Genomic DNA, 13133 nt, shown 5'->3' with positions numbered 1-13133 from the left:
CTGAGCCCTTTTTAGACAGGAATTGTGCAAATTTGCAGGAAAGCCCAATCAGTCTTCTTTCAGCATTGGCAGTATAAAAACAAAATTGGGGAGTGCAGCAAAATGCCGCCTACCTACTTTTGTTTATACAGAATGCGCCTTTTTCGGGGCAGTGGGGGGCATGAGCAAGTAACAAAACATGTAGCTCAGCGTGTGACGTAAACAGTGACGTGGGAGGGAAGCCACGGTTAGTCAGGCGGTGATTCTCTCGTAAGTCATGCCGTTCTTCACCGTCCCCGTCATTTGACGGTTAATGGCCTCTTCGTTTGCGAGGGCAAGGAGGGCGTGCAATTCCTTGTCTCCTCAGTTGCTCATCTTTATAGTGTCTGTCAGGTTTGTGTTTCCCTCTTGCTACTAGCTGCTCACTAATTCCTGCTATCAGCTGTTTCCTGTTTATCCACCGCCAGTGGCTCGCACATGCGGTGTCATCAACAGCTCCTCCCACAAGTCATCAACAGCCCCTCCCGTTGTGGAAGGGCGCCTCGGTCTGTTTAAACTAAAAAGGTTCCGCCAATATGTTTACCCTACGAGGCTGAAAATTGGGCACCTCGGATCAACTCGCCAATCCGGCTCTGTGTGTCTAAACGCTCACAGCTACAAAATAGTTCATCATAGTTCTGAAATAGTGTGAAATACCTCCACACGGCAGATTCTCTCCTTCGCTCCATGACATATGACGTAGCTGGCGTCACAATAGATTTAAAGGGAAAGGATCACCTCAGGTATAGGTTGCATTTTCCGATACCCGATCCATCTGTTTTGATGATATCAGGGCCGATATTTGATCCAGATATCGGATCGGTGCATCCCTAGTTTGGCCACTAAGAAAATTGGCTCCAAAGCTGGTTGTGAGCAGTTTCATGTAGGAACTACTACACCCACCAACCAGATCACCACCCAGAAGGAAGTGTGCATCTGCTGTTGTATAGTATAGAGAGAACTGGACCCAAAAGTGTGACTTAGACAGCTGTTCAGTTTAAAGTAGATTTACTTTCAAAAAAGCCAGAAGGGGTGTCTTGGGTTGATCCAGGGCACAAACAGGGCAGGCAGGCTGTGCAGGGCTGGAAACAAGCTGGCAGGCTGGAGTGGAGGGCAAACGGGTGACCGGTGAGTGTGGATCACAAGGTAGACTGAACAATCTGTACTGCTGGGGTTGATGATTAGTGGATAGCTTTCAGGTGAGCAGGCAGATTGGCAGCAGGACTGATGAGAGCCACGCCCAGACACACAGACACAGAGAGAGACAAACAAGAGGCACAAGAAACAAAGGGGAGGGAGGGAAACAGCTGACACATGTATTTTTGATTTGGGGTTGAACTGTCCCTTTAATGCTCTCGTGAGTATTTCTGGCAGCGAGACAGCATCTGTGAGATTGAATCAAAATAAACTCCAGAGCCCATGTTTATTATAATACACAAACATGTCACCCAGAGCACTGGTGTGGCTCACTGATGTGTTTTTAATAGTTTTAATCTGTGTGCTCTGAGGGAGAGTGCGCAGGAGATGGCTCTCCGTTAAAGGAGAGAGCCAGGGGAGGGAGGGAGGAGGAGTTCATTGTCCACAGGCTGCACCACCTCCCTCTGATCTGAGTGCCTCAAGAAACAGGACATGGAAATTTCTAATTCTGCCAAGGTGTGTGTGTTTGTGGGTGTCCGTGAGCAAGAGAGAGGCCGCGATGTGAGACTGCATATAAGGAGGTTTATAAAAAAAAGAGAGAGAGCTACTCTGAACTCCCCTGAGGTGCGGTTTGTGTATGTGCGCGTACACAAATGTATGTGACCTGCATACAAATCTGTGTCTGGTAACCCATCTGCCCGCGTGCTTAATATTCCGTCATGAGTGCCAGCCTGTCTCCGTCTGTTGACCAGTGTTGAGGGGCTGCAAGGATGTAACATGGAGGCCTTCAGGCATCTACTACAAAATATTGTTCTGCTCAGGAGGTAGGCCTGAGGCGGTTAAATCAAGCATCATCATAGGCTCTTTATTCCCATTCATTCTCCGTGCACTGGACTTAAGAGCTCTCTGCTGTAACAGGCGGCATCAGCGCTTGTGGAAACAGGGTTGCAATCAGCTATCATGTTACTCATTTATTTAGGGTTTTAGCCTCATAGACATATGTAAGGTCACAACAACAGTCTGTTATGATATTCAGAACAGATTAGGGGAGACCAGGGATGGTTGTGAAAGTTTCTTAATTTCTCTTTGTATCTTGGAGCTCTTTGAAGCCAGTGTTTTCAAAATGCGATACTACATGTGTCTGCTTTAAAAAGGGGTAGCTGTTCTGTCTGTAACACAAGCATAGTTTGGTGAGGGAAATGTTACAATTCACTCCATAGTCTGGGTTAGTTGTAACATAGCCTGGGGTGAAATGTTACGTTATGAGAAAAACTGAAAGAAACAGTGTGTAAATGTGTGGAGATTTAGCGGCATCTAGTGGTGAGGATTGCAGATTGCACCCAGCTGAAACTTCTCCCAATTAGGATTCCTTCAGTAGTCATTGTTCAGGAGGTTTTTACCAGGAGCTGAATTATCCACAGAGGTCTCTTCCTCTCCAAAACAAACTGACCAGGTGATTAAAACTGATAAAAACGCTGAAAAAAGCAGTTTCACATGACAAATAACTGTTTCTTCTCAGCTGTTTGGCACGTCACAATCAGGCTGCTCACCCAGTGCCTAATAAGTGTACTCACCTTATTTCTGATCCAGATTATCCGCAGAGATCTCCTACTCTATAAACCGACCAGGGGTCTCATTTACAAAACAAGACCTGAAAGAGGCGAACGCCACTTCCCACAGAAAATTTGTGATCAATAAAAACAGATACGATGGGAGAAACTTTGACCCATGCACTTTGGAGACGTGACATTGGCAACGCAGACGGTGAGGTGGCAGCCTGATTGTGTAAAGTGTCGCCATTTTTGGCTTTTATCTGTACACACATTTTTAGTATGGCTCCTACGCACTGTTTTATAAATGAGACTCCAGGTGATTTAAACTGAAAAAAGCAGTTTTGCGTTACAAATCAGTGTTTCTCTGATGCTGTTTGGCATGTTAGAGACAGCCGTTAGCCTAGCACCTGCTAACGTGTGCTCACCTTTTTTCTCTGATAACTTAAGATCCAGATGTTCAGGAGGTTTTTACCAAGAGCTGAATTATCCGTAGAGGTCTCTTCCTCTCTAAAGCAAATGGACCTGATGATTAAACCGGTAAAAACACATTTTAAAGCAGCTTCACGTTACAAATGAGTGTCTCTTGGACATTATTTGGCACGTCGGACATGGCTGTGACAACCCAAACTTTCAAGAGCATTTAACTGTGAGCCGTATTCTCTGTAGAGGTCTTTTCCGCTTCAAAACAAACAGACCCAGTGATTTAAGTTTCACATTTCACATTTTTCAGATGCTGCTTGTCACCAAGGGGCTTCTAGGTATTCCTTGAAAATGTGAAAACACAAATGGCTCTATCTAAAGCCAGTGTTTGGTTTGTCTGTTTTTGCCTACTGTAGAAACATGGCGATGCTACATGGCGATCTCCGTGGATGAGGACCTGCACCCTATGTAGATATAAACGGCTCAATACAAGGTAACGTAAACACGACGATCCGTATTTTCAAGAGATTATACACTAATGAATACATACTTATTATATTATATTATATTCCATTTCTGCTAATATATCCCCCTAAACCCTACACACACACATTTTTTACCATAATTAGGACGTGTGTGTGTCTGTGTTTGTCTCTTCAGTGTGTTTGTCCTGCACTCTTGTGTGTGTGTTTGCCTAGTTGGCTGTCAGTGTGTTTGTGCTCGTCTGACGGAGAACCTGAAAGTGTTACAACTCTCTCATGTTCCCACCACCCCCAGTCTCCCCTAATGGTGCATCTGTGTGCATCATCTGCGTGTGTTTATTAAGAGGCGAAACATTTGGATTCAAACAAGCAACGCACGCCGAATCAAACATTTTCCAGCAATACTCTCTAATTCAATAACCCAGCTTGAACTCAGATCCTGGTGACACTGAACCAAAACAGCAATTGAATCCCCTTTTTTCCCTCACATCCCTCTCGCTTCCCCCCGCTACTTGAAAAACTGAAGCACATATCTCGGTGTCATTTACCGCTTTCCGTCTCTTTACCCCCAGCTGCGATACGCTCCCAGAGAAGACTGCTTTCCTTGCATTTTGATGTGCTCCTCCGTCACATAATTGGGGGTTTTCTGAGAGCTCTGGCTTTAAAGGTTTGTCCCCTGTTATCAGCGCTAATGAGAAAATGAGTAGCGTTAGGCTGATATGTTCCAGAGCAGCACTGGGAGTTTATTTTGTGCTGTCTGTAAATAACACACAACAGAGTCCGATTTGTACCTTAATAAAGATAAGTGTTTTCTGTCTGCTCTTTTCATCTTTTGTCCTCTGTAGAGTAAAATGCATTTGAGGGGAAGTATTTTACTGTGTTTCTTTTTAAGACACACATTTTGTCATGTGCCTTTACAACACTGTTAAACAATTTTGTCTTTTAAGGAGATTCCCTGAGTTATTTACTCTGGCAGCAAACTGAGCAAGCAGCCCAGCCGTCTATCAGTCGCCTCCTTCTGTCCAAAAATACTCCGACGCTTTGACTGACGACGGAACAAGATGTTCCCATCTTTCGCCATTTTAAACTCTCAATACATAATTACATGGATTGTCACCAATTTATCCAAGCTTTCATCTTTTCCCTCTTTCACCCCGTCAGCTGTTTTTTTTTTTTTTTTTTTTGCCTTGACAGGGCAGCTGGTTGCATTGTATCATCTCAACGTCTCGGCTCGCTGCATGTACAAACCTTTTTTGGCAACTACAAGCAGCCCAGCCAGCCAAGAGAGGCTTTTGTCGACTCCTTCCCAGTCTGTATTAATATTTACCAGGCTAGGAAACAGAGGCAGATGTCAACCATGAGGCGATTCCTCCGTGTTGCGCGGTGGTGAGCCCGCTCTTGTTCTGGATTAAAGCGTAATCCAAGCATCAGATTTGTGGTGGTAAAACATTTTGTACAATTGCGAGGAGGAGGGGGGGGGGGGGACTCCCCACGTCTTTGGCTCCTGCAGAAGTGGAGAATTCCTCGATAGCCGAGATGAATGTTTCAGTAATGCAATAAGAAGAAGACATTAACCAGAACGTTTGTTATTTTTATGCGATCTCATTTGACCCCTATACATATGGAAGATGAGCAGTTTAGTCAAAGTGCACGGCATTTTGGCACTTAACTGGAACACACTGCGTTTGTACACATAATCAAACAAGCAAAAAGACAACCCACACACTGATGGAAGAACAGCAGGGATTATAACCCAGTGGCCAGTTGTATGTTCCTGCAAACCACAGATATTTTACTCTTGTACATTTCATACGAATCACATCAGTGTTTCTAAAGTGACGTAGTGTATGAGCTGACTTGGTTACCTGGAGGTGAAGGAGATCGTGGATAGTGTGTCACTTAAGCCTAGTTCACATTACACGATTTTCATCCTGATTCTGCGTCGCAGAGACTATCGTAATCTTTTGAGTGTTCATACCTTGCGGCGTGTGTTTCTGTCATTGGGAGTCTCGCCAACTGCGTTACGACCTGTGTGTGCACACCACAAGATTTCTCCACCGAGCCCTCGCTGACAGAGCCCCAGATAAGGCGGTGACGTCACCAAACTTGGGTCCAAACACAACGCGCTCCCTGTGATCCTGTGGACGCCGCCATTGTTGTTGTTGCTTGCCGGCTCGTCAGTGTTGCCAGATCTTGGGAGAGAAACAAGCAACCAGGGCTATGGAAACAAGCCCAAAAGAAGCGACCATCATGCGTTTAAATAACTTATTAGACGGATATATATAGAGAAAGGTGTCGTTTAGAGAGCAAGCCCAAATAAGCAACTCCACTTTAGAAACAAGCCCAAAAAAACCCCGCAACTCACGACTACCAGTATTTGTAAGTGACTTTACAAAAAACAAGCCCAAAGTCACGGCTAATAAGCGGACCTGGCAACCCTGCGGCTTGTCCTCCTCACATTTCTTCCGTCCTCCTGTGTGCTGACGTGGGACGTATCCCGCCTCTCATTGGCTGATGCTCTTTGTCAGTCGTGTCACACCTCTCCAGTTTTCTAGCATTCTAGGGCCACTTGCTCGTAGGCTTGTTCACACATGGGGACTCGTCGTGGCAGACTATCTGCCGACTCACCTCCGACCCAAGGTGGCAAAATCGCGGTGAAAATCGCGTAATGTGAACTTTAAGTGAGACGCCTGCCAAGCTGCAGACGACTGTTCAAGAGCAACAAAACTTGTCGTGTTTTAGCGTCCCGTCGCTGTTTTTCTAGTGGCTTTTAGGCACCAAACGTGGGTGTTTTTTTTCTTTTACCGAGACATAGCTGAGTTTCCTGCCGAGATAGTGCCATGAAAAGCAGGTATTTTAAGCTTAACACAATCAAGTGGTTGTGTGTGTGTAACCACACATTCGGTACAATGGACAACCAAGAAGTGCACAGTGCGAATGTTTCAGTCCTTGACTTTCATCCGTGCTCAAAGCCTGAAATGTTTGCTGCTGTATGATAAATGATACAAACTCAAACTTAAAAGGCATTCCTTAATACAACTGATAAGAAGAGTCCAAAGTCTTTTCTGTCCTTCACTATACACACAAACAGTCCATGTGAGCACTGACTGCAATATTAAGCCTAATATCTAATATCAGAACATCAAAACATGACACACATCTTTGAGACAGCATCTCCATTGTGGTCAGGATGCTGTGCAACACTGTGTTTCATTTGTCTGGGGGACTGTATGACAGCCAGTGAGACTGTATGAATCGATACACACTCTCGTGTACACACATGCTGCAATACTCTGTGTGTTAAATGTGGTACAAGACTGTGTGAAGATAAAATGGCACTAAACTGCATTAAAACCCAACCTGGTGATTGAGTCTGGATTTCAGCACCGGACAGCTCCTGAGTGGCGTTCAATGCATTGAGTCTGTTGAGTGTTTAAACCCACAAGAACAGGGTAAACCAAGGTATTGCGCTTTCATAAATTCTGACCTTAAAGTCCAGTTCAGACCAAAGATTTGCGCCGAGATGAGTTGAAACAGGCAACTACTTGCAATGCTCCGTTCTGCAACGTTGAAAAAACCTGCCGGTTCACACCAATGCAACTAGATGAGGTGGTGTATCATCTCTATGCAACAACTCTGTACTTCTGTTCTGTTTGCAGCTTTTCAGGCTTGTTTTGTGTCTGAATATAATGTATTATTTAATTTATTATATAATGGGAATGTGTGTGGGCGGAGCATAAGCACATACAACTAGCAGCAGCAGCAGCGACCCAACGGTGGGGATGGAGCACCTGCCACAGCAAGCGACACGCCGTCTGCGGTCATTTTGACTTGACCAGCGGACTTCACTACAAGTCAACTAGCTGTAGAAACAGGTGACAATCTTTACGTACTAAAACCAGCCACTAGTGATTTGACCAGCTGACACCATCAGCAGTCATGTCACACCGCTGCAACTTCTCTCTGCAAAGTTTTGCTGAACACTTTTGTCTCGTTGCAAATCTTTGGTCTGAACTGGGGTTTAGTCTCGTGTAGGCTGTAAGTCAAGCTCCAAAACATGCTGCATCCTACATTTCCCATAGTGCATTCCCATGATACATTCCCATCGGAGTCTTCATTCGACCCTCATGCCTTTTAAATGTCCACTTTTTTCAAACGCCAGACTTTAAGTTGGTGATGCCTGCGTTCTATTAAAGGTTCTGAGCATTTATACAGCAGCAAACCACTATTGTGAGGATATGATGGAGTAATGGCACCCTGAGCAGAGACTAAAAGTCATGCTACCTCTTTATGTTTCTGCAATCTGAGCTTCTCTGTTGTTTGTCGTTGTAAGCTGGTCCGGCTGCACATGTGTATCCCGCTGGCTAGCTCATTGCTGCAGCTTTGCACTACGCTCATATGGAGGTTACAGCTGATATCGGAACGGCAGTGTCGCAGAAGCTTAGCACCCACCCTCTGGTTCCCTCCCCTGGTTAACACCGTTAGATCTGTTAGCACTGTTGCCATGGTTTAGCACTGTCTATGGAGCCAGCTCAGCCACTTTCATGTTGAGAACCGTGTTCAGACAGCTCAGGTTTTTACACAGAGCTCCTTCAAAAATGCTGGTATCCCAAGCTAAGATAACCCTAATGACATCATCAGGATTATCTATAGTTTAACCACACTGAAATATTGACTTACTGGTTGTATTTAGAGGCTGGTTGGAAACTGCAGCCCTGTTTGTGTTTTTATCCTGAGACATATAAAGGCTACAGAGGAGATGTGATGTTGAAATGCACACTGCTCAGTGCTTAATGCCACTGGAGGTTTGAAATCGTGTTCAGCTTGTGAGAAGCTACTGAAAACCGCCTGTTACAATATTTTCACCCACAACTATACAAAATTAAAAAGGGAAGAAGCAGATGACACCCCGCCCAATTCTGCTGGGATTTCCCCACAACAAAGAGCTTCCAAAACTTTCTACATGGAATTCCTCGGAGGGGGGCGAAGACGGATGCAGCTCTTTTCCAGTCAGATGCTAATTTGGGCTTACACTGATTAAGCTGTCCATCGTACCGCCAGGAGACCTCTGCGTATGTGTGATCCACTGTGTGACTGAGCGTATGTGAGCAGAATCGCTAAAGCTTGAGGGGACACCGTCAGCAGTGGCAGCGATTCGCAGGGAGGACGACATGACAGAGCTGCGGAGAGCCAGTGACAGGGCGGGATTACAGATGGGAGAGAGGGATCCTCCCTGTTCTGTCAACAATTAACAAGCAGATAACTGCAAGACAAGCTCAGCGATTCTGCCACCGGTGCGGTCCTCAGGTGCACGCAGGGAAAGCAGCAAATTGAATGCAGGATTGAAAATAGGATTGAGTAATGAGACATGATGAGGCTGTGTTTTTGACTCCTGTCAGCACATCTTGTTTTCTCATATTAATGAAGGGAAAACAACTCACAAACTGATACTGTAGCATCTTATTAAGAATGCCGAAGAATGGCAGCTGCTTTGAAATCCTGTCATGGAAAATAATCATTTCTTCTCCACATGATGACAAAATACCAGACATGATTCAGACGATTAATTGCACCACACGATGGAACTAAAATCTGACAAAAAAAACAAAGCACAGTACTGTTAAATAAATTTCCACACCCCATAAAACAATGTTTCATGATAACATATGCTACCTTTTGGCAGTTTGGCCTCTCACAGTGGCTAATAATCTCCATATCAAGTGTGAGCCCTGCAGGTCTGAGGTTGTGAACTCGCACTAAGCTGACAAGAGCAGCTTTTGACCCTCAACCCCCCGAACCAGCGACCAGGCGGATCATGTCCGACGGGAGACAGTGGCCTGACAATGATCCCTCGCCCCAGGCTCTGTGCTGTCACAACATACGCACCAACACATTATGTTTACTTGAGTTCCTCATGAGCAAGTTTCACCGCACGAGATTCGTTTTTTTTCCCTCTTACTTTTCTAATTCAGTCTGGTTTGGTTTAGCAGACACTAATTTCCACTACTGTACATGTAAATATACAAGCTAACAGAATTGATTATATACACAAGAACATCTAAAAACACAATTAAGTGTGAAGTTAACAACTTTATTAAAGATCCAGTGTGTGGGATTTAAGAGTAGAAATTTAGTATGATATTATAATTACGTTTTCTTGATTGTATACTCACCTGAAAATAAGATTCATTGTGTGTTACCTTAAAATGAGCTGTTTATATGAACCTAGGAAGTGGGTTCTCATCCACAGAGTCTGTCATGTTTCTACGGTAGCCCCAGATGGACAAACACTGGCTCTAGATAGGGCCATTTGCGTTTTCGTCTCGTCCCCTCTGCAACGAGCCAAACAGTGTCAGAAAAGCACAGATTTTTGTCTTGACACTGCTTCAATCAGTGTTTTTAGAGGTGTAAATCCCAGGGTCTGTTAGTTTTGGAGAAGAAGAGACCTCTGTTGATAATTCGGCTCCTGGTAAAAACCTCCTGAACATCCGGAGCTTAAGTTACCAGAGCAAAAAGGTGAGCACACATTAGCAGGTTCTGGGCTAGTGGCTCGTCCGTTTGTTTCGGAGAGGATAATTCAGCTCCCAGTCAAAACCTCCTGAGCAATAAACACTGACAGAACCCTAACCAGCAGCTCACGCTTGTCACATGACATAAGTTTCAGCTGGCTGCAATTTGCAGTCCTCACCACTAGATGCCACCAAATCCCACCCACTGCTCCTTTAAAGGAATAATTTGACATTTTGGGAAATATGCTTATCAGCTTTCTGGCAGCAAATTGGATGAGAAGATCAGTACTGCTCTCATATCTGTTTATTAAGTACAAGACTGCAGCTAGCAGTTAGCTTAGCTTAGCACAAAGGGGAGACCAGCTAGTGTAGGTCTGTCAAAGGTAACAATCCACCTGCCAGCAGCTCCAAAACTCACTGATTAAAATGTTAATATAGGCCGAAAAAATGCAGAATCAAAACATTCTAGAGATGGTGGGGGTACTGACTTAATCTCATGTAATTTTTCACCCTTTGCTTTGGATTTGTAACACTTACATCTATGCTGTGTTTCACTTTATTGTTGAGCTTTCAGTCTATTTGACCTTCATCAAAGCATACATTAGGCAGCAATGGACAGGCAGGTAAAAGTAACCAATCTCAGTCTTATCATTTTCAGTATGCAACACACCCTGATATCTGCCCTTCACCTCAAAACAATATGTCAAAATATGTGTTTATTATAAAACTAGAGCCTTCAGGTTTTTAAATACAAAAATGTCATAGGCAGAAACATTTTTCAAAGAAAGTTACTTTTACTTAAGATAATATATGATGGTGTTTTGGCACAGTTCAGGCCATTACACTAATTAAAAACTAAAATGTGTAAAGTGAGCAGTAAAATGCATTTTTCATGATAATGTGTGACAAAGTATACAAAAATAAATGGTGTTTATCTCTTTAATACTTTTGGAGATAAATCATAAATACAATTTTAACCCAATTATGAGGCTCCTATGAGGTTCAGTATTTAAAAATGTATCTCCTCTTTCCGTGTTTAAACTAGACACTCCGCCACTTTTAAAGATTTTACAGTTTTTTGAAATTCTTTTTTCAAGTTCTTCTCATTCCCATCCTCTCCATTCATTGTCTATGTAATTTCATACAGCTTATAAGATACAAACAACATTCCAACGTCAATACCTGTTTTAAATGTAATGTTTTTGGACTGTAAAAAGTAGAGTTGTCCAGTACTACTAGTACTACCAGTCACAGGCAGGTGCCCAAAGTATCAGGGGTCCCCTCTGGCCTTTACCTGCAAAATGTCACTCAAATCAACACATACCTTCCAGGAAGAGGCTCAAAATGACCATAAAAAGATACACACACAAAAATGATGCAAAGGAACAGCAAAGAGACACAACTTAACAACAGAAAAGGGGCAAAACCACAAAGACATACAACTCTGATTGTAAAAAATGTGTGACATTGTGTAAAACATAAATATGTGCTGCAGGCATCGAATTCAAATTGAATCAGGGTTGGAAAATGAACACAAAGAGACACAAAACGACTACAAGGTGACACAAAATTACCACAGGGACACAAAGATTTGTAATGATTATACAGACACGTCAAAAAAGAAAAAAAAAGAGAGGAAAAACCACCACAAAGTCTGAGTGTCTTGCTCCTATGTAGACGAGGTGGAGGGGCCTTTTGCATATCCATGCCCAGGGGCCCACTGTCTCATAATACGCCTGTCTGTGTGTGCCCCCCACCCTGTAAATTATGCTCCTGCAACAATGGTGTGAGACATGACCAAACACCTACTGTGCTAGTTAGATGTCATGTGTTTCCCCCCTCACACTCCTACATCCTGTCCAGTAACACCACAGAGACGTGTCTCCTATTTGTGCAGCAGCGGTTAGACATCTTGAGAAGCTCTCTCTCTCTTTACACTCCCATGTACATCAACCACCATAACCACCAACGCAAACCAACAGCTCAGACCGTGCAACAGTTCCCAGCACTCCATGTCTCCTTCCCGCTACAGACATGAGCAAAAAAATAATCCATTTAGCCACACTGGAGTAAATAAACTTGAGCCAATACAAGTGCAGCTAATCAATATAATAGCCTTCAGGTGCAGCTCAAAATGAGTCTGAGCGATGAGGAATGCAGAGTGGATTGTCTCATTCTGGGAAAACCCATCTTGACAGGGGGATGCACCGGCATGCACTAAATATAACTTGAACATGAGAGTGGAGGTGCTGTCTGCAGCCACATAGGAAGGGAATCTTATTTTGGGGTTGTGAAAGGGAGGTAGATGAAGGTATCCCATAAGGCTTGTGGCTTTATTTTTTAAAAAAAGGTCAGTGAGTTTCAGCTCAGATTTGACTCTGAGTCTCCACATGTGAGTAATGTAGCCTGTAGCACAAATGTTCTCGTGCATTAGACCACAGCACAATCATGGCATAGAAAATCCATTTGTCTGATGAGGAGCAGAGGCAGCTGTTCAGCACAACACAATCGGTGGTCAGTGTCAAATGTGGTGCTGCACAAAAACACAACAACCGTCGACTGCAAAGCTGAAAGTCAGGATGAAATGATGTGACCCCTTCCTCTGAGTCTCACAGTGTGCGCTGTTTTACATTTTTTCTCTCTCCCCCAGCCGCTGGCAGTCCTCTCAGAGCAGCCGTCATGCGTTACTTTTTTTCCCATTAAATGCCAGCCACTGCGTCTGTCTGCACCAAAAACAACTCGCTGCTCACAAGCTCCGACCCAACAGAAAACGGTGTGGACAAGCCGCGCGCACCAGTCTCACATTTTTACTACTACTGTAGCCGCTACATGTCACAGATTTACGCGCGGAGACGTGCACCTTGAGCATCCCCGCGGTCCCCCGACGCATCAATTTGCGCGGCCGAAAAAAGCGGATTTGGGGACCAAAGATGTCGAGCGTCGCAGAGGAATCGATGACATCATGTCTGTGGGGGGAAGATGTAGTTTTGCGAGCCGTGAAAACAGATGCTCGT

General features: G+C 44.2%; 1 protein-coding gene across 1 annotated transcript in view; it reads right to left on the bottom strand.

Moving 5' to 3' along the window:
- Positions 1-13133, bottom strand: part of xkr6b (XK, Kell blood group complex subunit-related family, member 6b) — an 87124-nt gene that overhangs the window by 72502 nt on the left and 1489 nt on the right. The window lies entirely within an intron of this gene.

This window comes from Epinephelus moara, chromosome 12, assembly GCF_006386435.1.
Source record: "Epinephelus moara isolate mb chromosome 12, YSFRI_EMoa_1.0, whole genome shotgun sequence".
NCBI classification, from domain to species: domain Eukaryota; kingdom Metazoa; phylum Chordata; class Actinopteri; order Perciformes; family Serranidae; genus Epinephelus; species Epinephelus moara.
Note: the sequence above shows the minus strand (reverse complement) of the source record. Positions and strands in the feature narration are given on the sequence as shown.